General features: G+C 37.0%; 1 protein-coding gene across 1 annotated transcript in view; it reads left to right on the forward strand.

Moving 5' to 3' along the window:
• The window catches only part of LOC133635240 (collagen alpha-1(XXIV) chain), a 251,057-nt gene that overhangs the window by 43,661 nt on the left and 191,459 nt on the right, over positions 1 to 15,937 (forward strand). The gene's annotated exons all lie outside the window — the stretch shown is intronic.

A 15,937-nucleotide genomic window follows, 5' to 3' on the forward strand; every position in this document is an offset into this window, starting at 1 on the left:
GATTGTTAAATCTTAGCAGAAGTGTAGATGGAACTATGTTAGAACAGAAAGTAACCAGATATTAAGAGTAAATCAACAAGTAGATTAATCATACTTTTGAGAAAATATTATTACCGGACTTGATGTAATATTTAACTGTATATGTCAGCAGCCCTTTGTAACCCATTTTAAAATGGTTCTTTTGTCATTTACAGATACCAAATAATATGTCTTCATCTATATCTTATCACAGGAGGCTGCAATATATATTGTGATGTAGATTTTAAGCAATATTGTCTATCTATAGTGCTGCATCATGTTCCATATATAGCAAAACACCACAGGTTGGATCATATAGTTGTGCAGTAAATGAGTGTCTCCATGGTGACAGCCAATAGTACACGCACAAATCTTATACGCCGTCTGCACCACTTTTCAATCAATCAATCAATGTTTATTTATATAGCCCTAAATCACAAGTGTCTCAAAGGGCTGCACAAGCCACAACGACATCCTCGGTTCAGAGCCCACATAAGGGCAAGGAAAAACTCACAACCCAGTGGGATGTCAATGTGAATGACTATGAGAAACCTTGGAGAGGACCCCAGATGTGGGTGACCCCCCTCTAGGGGAGACCTGATGCAATGGACGTCGAGTGGGTCTAGCATAATATTGTGAAAGTCCAGTCCATAGTGGATCTAACATAATAGTGAGAGTCCAACTTTTGCACTTGTTATAAATTTTATAGTTGATCACCTGCAACACGCCCACTAATGGTACACACAATTTTATAGTTTGCACACGCTATTTAGCGCGTGGTATTTTCGATCTTAGTAGGGCTGGGCTATATGGCTAAAAAGTGTATCATTATATACGTTTTTTATATTGGTTCATATCGATTATTATTGATTTATTATTATTAATATTGATTATGATCGATTATTATTGATTTTTGTCATGACCTATCAAAAATAAGGATCAGGAAAATACTTTATTAAATGTAAAAAATGGTATTTAAAATGTAACCATCCTCTGATTATAATCCTCTCAGCTATCAAGGCATAACATGTCAACACAACCATGGAAAACATTAAAACAATCAACGTAAACAACATTTTTAAATCACAATAAACACTTAACAATAACTTCTTAAAATTGAGGTGCAAAAATAGGGAATAAGTAAGAAATGCTTAATAAAGTGCAACATAATAGTGCAAAATATGAAAATGTAAACATAGAGAAACCTGAGAAGAACTATTTTGTGCAGGTTTACTACCAGGAAGTCACAGCTGTGCTCAGGTGAGCGCGCCTTATTGGACTGCGGTCCGTTTTTTAAAAAAATCTGAAAAACTTCCATACTGCTGAGGTGACTTTTCCTGTTTTATCGACAATTTCTTCGCTCTCTGCAGTACTCATTTTTAGTTTCTCTTTTTGCTCCATGCAAAGAATCAATCGCGAGACAACAAGATGTCGCAACCAAACGTGATTGTCGATACTCTTACCTAATTGGCTGTTAGCGTGTCACTCCCATTGTTTAGTGATCACTTCCTGCGTTGCCCAGCTACCAGAGAGCGGGTGCTTTTGTTCATGCAACCAATGTATATATATTGTTTTATTGATCGCATTTTTTGTTGGTATCGATTACATGTCTATCACAATATATATTGATATCGTTTTATCACCACTCAGTAAATCAGGCCCTATATGCTTTGGTGCCTTCATTCCGCACTCCTTCCAGCTGTATAATCACTCGCCATACAGCAATAGATGATATCTGTCTATTACCTGACTGCTTCTATGTTGCTACCTCTCTTTGTTTATAATGTCTATTTTCTCCCCTCTATTTTATGCTGCCCTTTTTATTTTATTTTTTATTTTATTTTTTTGCTGCAGCTGTTACATATACTGTAATATTGTACATGGTCATTGGGATTTGTTATATATTGAATATATTATATACAAATATAAAGAGGACAAATTTCACCACATCTAGTGTGTGTGTGCAATCATTGGTTCTTTAATCTAATATTATATAATACTATAATATATATAGTATATATTATATACTGTATATATAATATGTAAATATTACATATACCTTATTTTTCGGATTATAAATCGCTCCGGAGTATAAATCGCACCGGCCGAAAATGCATAATAAAGAAGGAAAAATCATATATTAGTCGCACTAGAATATAAGTCGCATTTTTCGCCAGTCCCTTACAAGTTTCTCGCTTACTCCAAACTTTCTTTCTGCTGCTCGATTGTCGTTTTCTGCTGCATATTTCACTACTTCCAGCTTGTAACCTGCAGTATATGATTTCCTTTTCGGTGCCATTTTTTATTCAGCCCTTCTCAGTTTTTATAAGTTACCGCCAATGTTGAAATGATCAATTTTCATAGGTACGGAAGTAGTAGCAGGTAGCATCTTTTTTTTCACAATGCACTTCTGCCATGACCCGCCCCCGCCACATTTTTATTGGTTGACGTGTGTGTGTGACGATTGCTGATATACGCCCAGTCTCTTACGTGAAGGAAATAAATAATATTATTTGATATTTTACGGTAATGTGTGAATAATTTCACACATAAGTCGCTCCAGAGTATAAGTCGCACCCCCAGCCAAACTATGAAAAAAACTGTGACTTATAATCAGAAAAAATACGGTATGTTATATTTTATATTGCTACTATGGTACATTTTTTGTCTACTTAATACCTGCATTATCCTTTCCATCCTTACCCTTTCTAGCCTTTAAAACTGAGCTACTGTGTGGAACAATTTCCCTTGTGAATCAATGAAGTTTGTATAAGTCTAAGTCTAAGTCTAAGTGCTCTTCCTCATTTTTTATTTTTATTTTACAAGACTGATTTTAATCTCACAAGGGGAAATTGACTTTACACTCTTCTGTACATACTGTTCCACACTACAAACTCACAAACCAGGTCACACACATGCAACAGAGAAAGACATCAAAATAGTAACTGCACAACTAATCTGGTGGGTATTGCCTTGCTCAAGAGCACATTGGCAGTAGTCAGGAAGCAGACTTGCATATCTCCAACATTTAGTAGACAAAAGGACTTGAACTGTGACCCTCTAGGTCTGAAGTCCAAGTCCTTGAGAATTTTAGATTCTTTTTTTAAATTTTCCGCTCTTCTTTTTTCTCTATTCCTCCCTCAACATGTCTCCTCTTGTACCTCATGCGCTAGAATGCACATAGAAGCAACCGACTTAACATCTCAATTTTTGCGGTCTCAAACCTCACATGTCTTTCTTTTTTGTCCTCGGTGCACATCCCAATTCTGTCATCTGGAGTCCTTTAGGGAAAGGCTCTAAATATGTCAAATGTGGTCCTAATGTTCAAGTGCATACTAAGAGGACCACTCTGGGAAAGTAGTGCTATCAATCAAACGGAGATGAAGACAAAATGTAAAGTATGCCGGTTTGCCTCATCTGGTCACGTTGGACTGGAACACATTTGTCTGGTTCAGTGACACGGCGTTAAGCACGTGAGGTCACGTGATGTGCTTTCATGTGAAAGACTGCCGTACAGAAGGCACTGTTGACATTTTCACTCATATCCAAATGAGCCGTGACAATGTGTACATTCAAGCATCAAGAACATGTTTTAGAATTTCAAAAAAAAGACTAATGAGTTTTTAAAAGCATATTGTTAAAGTTAAGTTAAAGTTAAAGTCCCAACGATTGTCACACACACACTAGTACAGTGTGGTTTCCTCTTCATTTGACCCATCCCCATGTTCACCACCTGGGAGGTGAGGGGAGCAGTGAGCAGCAGCGTGCGCCATGCTCGGGAATCATTTTGGTGATTTAACCCCCAATTCCAACCCTTGATGCTGAGTGCCAAGCAGGGACGCAATGGGTCCCATTTCTTTTTTAGTCTTTGGTATGACTCGGCCGGAGTTTGAACTCACGACCTCCCAGTCTCAGGGCGGACACTCTAACCACAAGGCCACTGAGCTGGTATTGTAGGTATTCTTGGCCTAAATTAAGCATTTTTAAGCACAAAAATGGCTAATTGAAGTAAAAATATCAATTCTACAGTAGTTTTGGCCAATAGCTGCGACTAAACCAACCAGACTGCGTTCTTCAGTATCGTGGCCACTGATTGGCTCAGCGTTAGAAACGTTGCTGTATTGGATTGAAGTAGTGAAAATGTCAAATCTCATAATAATAATAATAATAATAATATTGATAGCATTATAAATAGCTTTTGTATGCTCTAGCTATGAAAATATTCAATTTATAATTATTAATTCAATTTATAATTATTACTTGGGGCGGTATAGCTCGGTTGGTAGAGTGGCCGTGCCAGCAACTTGAGGGTTCCAGGTTCGATCACCGCTTCCGCCATCCTAGTCACTGCCATTGTGTCCTTGGGCAAGACACTTTACCCACCTGCTCCCAGTGCCACCCACACTGGTTTAAATGTAACTTAGATATTGGGTTTCACTATGTAAAAGCGCTTTGAGTCACTAGAGAAAAGCGCTATATAAATATAATTCACAAATTCACTAATTAAAAATTCCTACTTAGCAAAAATTTACTTAGTACAGTGAGGCCAAGAACCAATTATCATCATTAAACACTTCTTCTCAGCACTCTCCTTTTTTGTTACAATGGTTGGAAAACAAAGCGAAATTTTGAAACGAATATATAAATCAAATTTGATAACTACATAAAATTGCAACCGCAATATTGGAATAAAACACAATTGCATTTAACTCTTGCACCCCAGTTTGAGGCATGGCAATAGTGTTAAGATTGTTTTTTTGATTCAACGAACAGTGCGGTGAAGTAAGTAAACAAGTTCTTGAAATAGATATATTGCTCTCTTGAAGAGGAACTGCACTTTTTTGGGGGAATTTTGCCTATCTTTCACAATCAATATGAAAGACCTGACAATGGATGTATTTTTCTTTATAGGCCTACTGAAATGAATTTTTTTTATTTAAACAGGGATAGCAGATCTATTCTATGTGTCATACTTGATCATTTCGCAATATTGCCATATTTTTGCTGAAAGGATTTAGTATAAAACAACGACGATAAAGATCGCAACTTTTGGTATCTGATAAAAAAAAAGGCTTGCCCCTACCGGAAGTAGCGTGACGTAGTCAATTGAACATATCCGCAAAGTTCCCTGTATACAATGATGGCCGCCAGAAGTGAGAGAGATTCGGACCGAGAAAGCGACGATTTCCCCATTAATTTGAGCGAGGATGAAAGATTTGTGGATGAGGAAAATGCAAGTGAAGGACTAGTGGGGAGTGGAAGCGATTCAGATAGGGAAGATGCTGTGAGAGTCGGGGGTGACCTGATATTCAGCTGGGAATGACTAAAACAGTAAATAAACACAAGACATATATATACTCTATTAGCCACAACACAACCAGGCTTATATTTAATATGCCACAAATTAATCCCGCATAAAAACACCTATGTGTTTGTTATGCTAGCTCCTAGCTACTAGCTACTAGCTCGAGCTAGTTATAGCTCGAGCGGGTTATCTGGAGGGGATCCCGTATATATAACCCGCCAATACAATTCAAACACCTGCACAACACACACACTCACTCAGCCCAAAGGACCGTTCACCTAACCCAAGGTTCATAAAGCTTATATATTTAACCAAAGTTACGTACGTGACACGCACGTACGAGCAAGCGATCACATGTTTGGAAGTGCGCGGGTGGGACCTGATATTCAGCTGGGAATGACTACAACAGTAAATAAACACAAGACATATATATACTCTATGAGCCACAACACAACCAGGCTTATATTTATTATGCCACAAATTAATCCCGCATAACAAACACCTAGGTGTTTGTTATGCTAGCTCCTAGCTACTAGCTACTAGCTCGAGCTAGTTATAGCTCGAGCGGGTTATATGGACGGGATCCCGTATATATAACCCGCCAATACAATTCAAACACCTGCACAACACCCACACTCACTCAGCCCAAAGGACCGTTCACCTAACCCAAGGTTCATAAAGCTTATATATTTAACCAAAGTTACGTACGTGACACGCACGTACGGGCAAGCAATCAAATGTTTGGAAGCGCGCGGGTGGGACCTGATATTCAGCTGGGAATGACTACAACAGTAAATAAACACAAGACATATATATATACTCTGTTAGCCACAACACAACCCGGCTTATATTTAATATGCCACAAATTAATCCCGCATAACAAACACCTAGGTGTTTGTTATGCTAGCTCCTAGCTCCTGGCTACTAGCTCGAGCTAGTTATAGCAAGCGATCAAATGTTTGGAAGCGCAGCTACGTACTCACGGTATTGCGTGTGTGTATCCAAATCAAAGTCCTCCTGGTTAGAGTCTCTGTTGTCCGAGTTCTTCGATCTTGACTGCATCTTTCGGGAATGTAAACAAACACTGGCTGTGTTGTGTTGCTGACTTCCCTCGCGAAATATCCTCTTCGCACCGACAACTTTCTTCTTTGCTTGCTAATCTTCTTTCTCCATAATGCAATGAACAAATTGCAACAGATTCACCAACACAGATGTCCAGAATACTGTGGAATAATGAGATGAAAACAGAGCTATTTCGTATTTGCTTCAATGGGGAAGCCATACCTCTGTTAAACTGGCTACGTCACGCGCATACGTCATCATACCGAGACGTTTTCAAGCGGAAGTGTGGCGGGAAATTTAAAATTGCACTTTATAAGTTAACCCTGCCGTATTGGCATGTGTTGCAATGTTAAGATTTCATCATTGATATATAAACTATCAGACTGCGTGGTCGGTAGTAGTTGGTTTCAGTAGGCCTTTAATGCATTCTAACTCGTAAATAAACTTAAACAGAAGTCTGCTTACAGTTGAGCCAATAGGAGGTCCTCTATTCCGCCCATAAAACCCAATAAAAAAACATCCAAAAAGCGCCAACAGTACTCCATTTATATTTCATGACATGAATATTAACCAAGTATTAGTGATATTGTTATTATAAGCGCTAACGCAGACAAACTATTTATAGCGGTGCTGCGATTACTAGCGTGTGTGCCAATTAGGGTTGTACTAATATAGTATTGTGGTAGTAATGAATCAAAAATGGTACTATACTCTGTTTGAAAAGTACCGGTTCGCCTTTTTTTTTTTTACGGGTATGACGGCGCGTCGTCGTCACGTCGTGATGTTGCTGGTTTTACGAGCAGAGGAGCATGTTTGGCAGCGCACAATCACGGAGTACTTACAAGCAGACAGTGTGTAGACAGAAAAGGGAGAATGGAGGCATTTTGGCTTGAACAATAACGATAAAGGTAAAGATGTGCTTTAAAACATGGCTAGCTACTCAGCGGCTAATGTCCATCCGCAATCGACAGTGCTTTAGCTACTTCTAAATCACGAATCCTTACCTCCAGGGCGACAAATGAAGTGAGTTTTTTTAGAAGTATCATCTCTGCAGGACGAGGAATAGCTAAACATGCTTCACTACACACCATAGCTAAACGGGGTCACAATGTAAACAAATGCCATGGGTGGCTCTACACCTGGCATCCTCTATAAGTATACCAAGTACAAGAGCGTATCTAGTTGATACTACTATGATTACATCAACATTTTTTTATCGTCACAAAATCTTTTTATTTTTTTTATTCATAAACTCAGGAAATACGTACCTGGACACATGATAACTTAAGTTAGGACCAATGTATGACCCTGTAACCACTTGGTATCGGATCGATACCTTAATGTGTGGTATCATCCAAAACTAATGTAAAGTATCCAAACAACAGAAGAAAAGGTGTTTATTACATTTTAACAGAAGTGTAGATAGAACATGTTGAAACGGAAAATAAGCAGATATTAACAGTAAATGAACAAGTAGATTAATAATCAATTTATACAGCTTGTCCTTTATAATTTTGACAAAATAATAAAATGGGGAATGACACAATATGTTACCGCATACGTCAGCAGACAAATTAGGAGCCTTTGTTTGCTTACTAACTACTAAAAAACAAGTTGTCTTGTATGTTCACTATTTTATTTTAAGGACAAAATTGTTCTTCGATTGCAAAAAGAAACATATGTTTAATGTACGCTAAGATTTTTTGTTACAATAAAGCCAATAATGCCATTTTTTGGGTCCCCTTTATTTAGAAAAGTATCGAAAAGTATCAAAATACATTTTTGTACCAGTACCAAAATATTGGTATCGAGACAACCTTAGTGCCAATGTTTACATCATCGAGTGGTCAGCTGTTTCCTCGCTTCCTTTGCTCATGAAAGTTTATTCTAGATCATAAATCATGCATCTCACCTGGATAGTAGAAGGATGAGGACGTATTCCAACAAGTTGGTACACTTTGACAGTACGACGCGGGGATTATGAGTGAATTTTTATCTAAAATGAGAATATATGAACATCTGAGTAGTCGGCATCCTAATGACAGCAAACCTTGTACAGTAAGTGAAGTTGTATTATGTTTGTTGGCTCTCATAAAGTATATAGAATGTATAAAAAAAAGAAAAATGTGTTCTTGTCAATACATAAGGATTGTGAATGGTAGGCAAAATGCCAAAAAGTGCAGTTCTCCTTTAAATTGGTTATTGGTTTAATTCTGGGTGACCGGATCAGCCCCCAAAATCTTGATCATATAAAGCAGGGCCATTCAACTGCCTCCCCGGAAATGACACTGTTTAGTTCAGTTCAGTTCAAAACTTGCAAAAGACTTGAACATTTTTGCAGCAAATTCATAAAAACAATATAGAGTGCTCTCGTTGTATAGAGGAACTTAGACCTCTGTAAACACATTTGGAGATCCTGCATTGACATGTGAACCTCATAAATGTCAGAGTCCACTAACAGGACTATATTTCTGAGATTTGTAACTCTGATTCTGAGTCTGAAATCAAATACACTACTGGTTCTCAAATTAAGAATATTAGTGAAGGCAGAAGTGTGTTCCATGGACCCTAGCTTTCTGGAAATGTGGCCTCTCCAACCATTTAGTTGAATAACCCAGTAGAGTTTGACTGAATATGCATGTTTCAAACATTTTGTTGTTCCTGTACTGCATACTTGCCAACCCTCCCGTTTTTAGCGGGAGAATCCCGGTATTCAGCGCCTCTCCCGACAACCTCCCGGCAGAGATTTTCTCCCGACAAACTCCCGGTATTCAGCCGGAGCTGGAGGCCACGCCCCCTCCAGCTCAATGCGGACCTGAGACTGAGTGGGGACAGCCTGTTCTCACGTCCGCTTTCCCACGATATAAACAGCTTGCCTGCCCAATGACGTCAACAAGGAGACGAAGCAGAAGAACGAGGAAATTACAGACATGGCGACGCCGTCGACGAGCAAGATGAACAAATACGCTTGCAAGTTCCAAAACGAATGGAAACAAGAATTTCAGTTCATCCAGGACAGTTCGAAGGGGAATGTCTATGTTGCCTGTACATTTTGTAGAACAGACTTCTCCATTGAACACGGTGCCCGAAATGATATACTCATCATGAACGGAGAAGTTAAACAGGACAATACTGCCATCTAATGGATAGCCACCGGAACACTGAAATTCAAGTATTTCTTTTATTTATATGTAAATAAAATAAATATATATATATATATATATATATATATATATATATATATATATATATATATATATATATATATATATATATATATATATATATATATATATATATATATATATATATATATATATATATATATATATATATATATATATATATATGTATATATATATATATATATATATATATATATATATATATATTATATATATATATATATATATATATATATATATAGCTAGAATTCACTGAAAGTCAATTATTTCATATATATATATATATATATATATATATATATATGAAATATATATGAAATACTCGAGTTGGTGAATTCTAGCTGTAAATAACCACGCCCCCAACCACGCACCCCGCCCCCAACCCCCCCCCCCCCCCCCCCCCCCCCCGTAATTAGAGCCTTAAAAATATCAATAATGCAGGACACCATTGATTTTAATTCATTATTATTTTTGAGTAATCACAGTGAAAAGATAAATAAAATCCCATGAAATATATTTGGGATCCAAAAGGTGCCCCACTCAGAAAGTGATACATTTTTATTAGTTTTTTTTTTAACTTTCAACACTTAAGTTACGAGCTCAACTTCAGATATATCTGTCCATTTTACGTTTGAACTATTATTTTGTTTGTTTTATGCTCTTTTGTCAAATAAAATGTTGATGTTTTTGTATGGCAACCACACAATATATGCAATATTTCCCACATAAAACATTTTAAAGTGAAATATTTGAAATAGTTGAAGCCTTAAATAGGTCAATAATTCATTATAACATAGATTTTTTTTTTTTGTTGGAGCAATGGCAAAAAAAGAAAAATAAAGAGACAAAAGAAAAAAAAAAAGCCTGCATGGCGGCTTTGTGTCAACATTGCAACTTTTTCTAGTTAGATTTCACCTCATTCCACTTTTTTTAAATGTTTTTTTACATTTTTGCAATAGCATTTCCAGAATGTGTGGCGGGCCGGTAAACAATTAGCTGCGGGCCGCAAATGGCCCCCGGGCCGCACTTTGGACACCCCTGCTCTACTCGATCAATCAGGGAGACTTGTAGCCAGCTGGTTTAAAGGATGACGAGTAGTCATTAGTTAAATGGAGTTGTCACTCACATATATGCCGTAACCCTAAACTTGAAGGATGAAATGTAGATTTATTCTCTGTTTTTGTCCAGTAACAGCTTGTAAATGTGATTTTACAGTCTTCTGGTGAAAAACCGCGAACAGATGAAAGTACCTTGTACAGTTCAATGTTAAATCCAGTATATGTGGCTCTTTTGTTTAGAGCTGCTGCTATCGTTTAGTAATCTATACATTAGTTTGTATGATTGAACAAATAATCGTTGCAGGCCACATTCTTTGTAATGTGCTGCCTTTTTGGTGTTAAGTATTATTCTAACACTATTCATACAGATGCACTGAAGTGGTCGTTCTAGGGCGGGGGTCGGCAACCCGCGGCTCTAGAGCTGCATGCGGATCTTTAGCGCCGCCCTAGTGGCTCTCTGGAGATTTTTCAAATATGTATGAAGAATGGAAAAAGATGAGGGGGAAAAAATCTATTTTTTTGTTTTAGTATGGTTTCTGTAGGAGGACAAACATGACACAAACCTCCCTAAACGTTATAAATCACACTGTTTATATTAAACATGCTTCACTGATTCGAGTATTTGGCGAGCGCCGTTTTGTCCTACTTATTTTGGCGGTCCTTGAACTCACCGTATAGTTTGTTTACATGTATAACTTTCTCCGACTTTCTAGGACGTGTTTTATGCCACTTTTTCTGTCTAATTTTGTCCACCACACTTTTAACGTTGTGCATGAGTGCACAAAGGTGAGTTTTGTTGATGTTATTGACTTGTGTGGAGTGCTAATCAGACATATTTGGTCACTGCATGACTGCAAGCTAATCGATGCTAACATGCTATTTGGGCTAGCGATATGTACATATTGCATCATTATGCCTCATTTGTAGGTATATTTGAGGTCATTTAGTTTCCTTTAAGTCCTCTTAATTAAATGTATATCTCATGACACATGTAATATGGCTTTTAGTTTTTTGCGGCTCCAGATTGATTTGTTTTTGTATTTTTGGTCCAATATGGCTCTTTCAACATTTTGGGTTGCCGACCCCTGTTCTAGGTAACCAATAAATGTCAAAACTAAGCACACAAATGAAAGTATGTTAATATACACATGGAGGAATAATGTTAACTCGACAATACAGCTTGGTATGAACTGAAAAAAATGCAACAATACAGGGTGAAGGTTGGTTCTTTATCATTCTAGCTTAATGCTAACATATAGCGGAAGATCCCATTAACATGACTAACAAATATTAGCATTGTTATCGTTAAAACTATAAACGTTTAACAAAAATGCATTTCTGCTTACAGGCATATACAGTTGTGGTCAAAAGTTTACATACACTTGTAAAGGACATAATGTCATGGCTGTCTTGAGTTTCCAATCATTTCTACAACTCTTATTTTTCTGTGATAGAGTGATTGGAGCACATACTTGTTTGCCACAAAAAAACATTCATGAAGTTTGGTTCTTTTATGAATTTATTATGGGTCAAATGAAAATGTGACCAAATCTGCTAGGTCAAAAGTATACATACAGCAATGTTAATATTTGGTTACATGTCCCTTGGCAAGTTTCACTGCAATAAGGCGCTTTTGGTAGCCATCCACAAGCTTCTGGCAAGCTTCTGGTTGAATTTTTGACCACTCCTCTTGACAAAATTGGTGCAGTTCAGCAAAATTTTTTGGTTTACAGACATGGACTTGTTTCTTCAGCATTGTCCACACGGAAGGTCATTCTAAAACCTTAATTCTAGCCTGTTTTAACCATTCCTTTACCACTTTTGACGTGTGCTTGGGGTCATTGTCCTGTTGGAACATCCAACTGTGCCCAGGACCCAACCTCCGGGCTGACGATTTTAGGTTGTCCTGAAGAATTTGGAGGTAATCCTCCTTTTTCATTGTCCCATTTACTCTCTGTAAAGCACCAGTACCATTACCAGCAAAACAGGCCCAGAGAATAATAATACCACCACCATGCTTGATGGTAGGAATGGTGTTCCTGGGATTAAAGGCCTCACCTTTTCTCCTCGAAACATATTGCTGGGTATTGTGGCCAAACAGCTCAAACTTTCCTCCAGAAGGTCTTATGGGGACGGCGTGGCGAAGTTGGTAGAGTGGCCGTGCCAGCAATTGGAGGGTTGCTGGTTACTGGGGTTCAATCCCCACCTTCTACCATCCTAGTCACGTCCGTTGTGTCCTTGGGCAAGACACTTCACCCTTGCTCCTGATGGCTGCTGGTTAGTGCCTTGCATGGCAGCTCCCGCCATCAGTGTGTGAATGTGTGTGTGAATGGGTGAATGTGGAAATACTGTCAAAGCGCTTTGAGTACTTTGAAGGTAGAAAAGCGCTATACAAGTATAACCCATTTATCATTTATTTATCTTTGTCCATGTGATATCAGATGAAGCAAAAATTGTTTGAATTAATATTGACTGCTAATTTTTTACTAATTGGCCAGTTTGCTGGGCTCACTCCTTTTTGTTTTGTGCATGCACTCCTACTGGCACATGTATACGCATGTACTCATAGGTTGAAACTTTCAAAAGGTTATCTATTCTGAGGTATTTACAGTGCTGTATAGTTTCTCTTGCATGTGCACATACACAGCAAGGTCGAGCCATATGTGAAAATATACTTTTGACACGTACAATTACAGTGAAATGTGTCGGACTCCCTTTGTTGCCATTTGTCATGTTAAATAAAGTTTTTTTCCACCACCTACCCTATTTATCTGCACAGAATGACCTTGACTTCAAAGGAGTGTTCCTTGCACCTTTTCTACCTATGATCCTGGGAAAAGAATGACACAATTGTTTGGCGGAGGCTCCTTTCATGATCGGTAGATCGAGTCAGAAAAGCTGTTAGCGAGGGTTTCCTGTATCCTAGCTTGACCTCATTCTTCTGGTCCCCATTGCCGTCTGGACCACAGCTGCTTTCTGGTACAACATGCTGCAAGAGAAAAAAAATGGTAGAGCTACAAAATATATATTTTCAAAAACACAACTTTCATAGGAGCTTTGAGTACTTTTCTAATGTCCTTTGGCATTTCCATTTCCAAACCAAGTAAAATATTTGCTATTCCAGCTCTTGTCAGAGATTTGTGTGCATTCAATGTTTGGAGATTTACAGGTTGAAATAAAATGATTTCCATAATGTACATTTAATTCATTTAGCACTACTGTATCAAATGTAGCATGTTTTTGTTTGAACCGTAATGCCACCTAAACACTATGGTCCTTAATATCATTATTAACTCCATAAAACACTGATTGTTCAGAGGAGCGTTTAGGGCTGGGCTGATAAAACAATATCAATATATAGCGCGATAGACACGTTCGATAAAAGGTTTGAGTTTTATATATATATATATATATATATATATATATATATATATATATATATATATATATATATATATATATATATATATATATATGTGTATATATATATATATATATATGTGTATATATATATATATATATGTGTATATATATATATATATATATATATATATATATATATATATATATATATATATATATATATATGTATATATATATATATATATATATATATATATATATATATATACATATATATATATATATATATATATATATATATATATATATATATATATATATATATATATATATATATATATATATATATATAGTCGACGTTTCTGTGGTTTATTCGTTATACAGTGCTCAATACCGGTGTAGAGCGGAATATACGTTAGGCCAGGAAAAAACACAGAGGCTATTTCATCCCTACAAGCCTGTTTCGCAGGTTTCCCTGCTCTTCAGTCCCCTGTGTTTTTTCCTGACCTAACGTATATGTATATATATTTATGTATATATATACCAGGGCTGTCAAATGATTAAGATATTTAATCGCGATCAATCACATTTTGTTCATAGTTAACTCAAAATTAATCGCTGATAGATATCATTTTTCATCATTAATAAATGTACCCTAGACAGATCATTTTCAGGGGTGGTGGCTTCATATTGCTGCATGACTATGTTTTTAACCTTCTCTATAAATTAATAAAATGTAATATTCAGCCTGCTAATCATTCTGTAATTGAGGACTCGACCAGAACAAGTTATAAAATAATTTACACAATATTTCAGCCAGCCAGAAAAATCCCCCCTAAACCCCACCCGCCCCCATTTTCCTAAACTGATGTACTAGCATTTGTTTAGGTGCTTGTATCACATAATAACATTACAAAACATCTCTGACAAAGCATGATCGTAATGTAAGACATTTGTATTTTGTTAATGTCAGGGTTTCCCCTAAATTTCCAAAATACCTGTGGGGTTGGAGGCGTGGTTAGGAGGCGTGGTCGATATGACATCATCGCATGATTTGATATGATGCATATATTCTTTAAAAAGGCAAAAAAATGTGAATATACATTTAAAATAAATCTGTTATTATTAAGTATAGTATTAACATATAGTATTAACATATGTAATTTTCTTACATAATGTTATTATGTTCTATTTTTAAATTGTTACTGCTTATTGTATAATGTACTTTGATTCCTCCAATTGTGTTGGTCACTTCTTCTGTTCTAAAAACTACTGGCAACAAATCTAGCATCTATTTCTGGTGTTATTGGGGACTTAGAGACTCTGTTTAGATTCTGTTGGGCCTTGTCTTATACAAAAAGCGAGTTGCAGAGAGCCTGACATCCCAATTGCTTCGTGCTGTTGGGAGCCTTTCTTTCAATAAAAGCCGCCTGTGTTATCTTAAATTGTGAAGATCGCTGTCTGTGGGTATATCTCGTATATATTAAAGTATGTCCACAGCACGGACACGCTGCCTCCGCTCCAGACAACCCCGTGCGTATGGCTGGTGTTAATGTGTATGTTAGTTTGTTATGGTCTGTGAACACACCATGTCGGCGGACAATGAACAAGTGTTGTGTGTCTAGGAGTGAAGCACGGAGGTAGACATGTGAGCACGGAGGAAATACTTGTTGGAATTGTTATGATTAAATTGGCCATAAAAGCTAAAAAGAAAGTCAGACTTTGTTTGTTTTCTCCTGGACGCTACAATACATTATAATACTTTATTTTGTTAGGTGTGGCGGCTAATATGAAGCCCGTACATTAAGGAAAAACCCTAAACGTAATTAACCCGGATGTATAGCGTAGCGCTTTTATTTTGAAGCCGCAAAAGTGTGTGATTAGTTTGAGAAAAAGTCTTGACATATTTTGATGTCGTTTGCAATAAAAAGGCTCCTTTTGACATC

This window comes from Entelurus aequoreus, linkage group LG19 (assembly GCF_033978785.1).
Source record: "Entelurus aequoreus isolate RoL-2023_Sb linkage group LG19, RoL_Eaeq_v1.1, whole genome shotgun sequence".
Lineage (NCBI taxonomy): Eukaryota > Metazoa > Chordata > Actinopteri > Syngnathiformes > Syngnathidae > Entelurus > Entelurus aequoreus.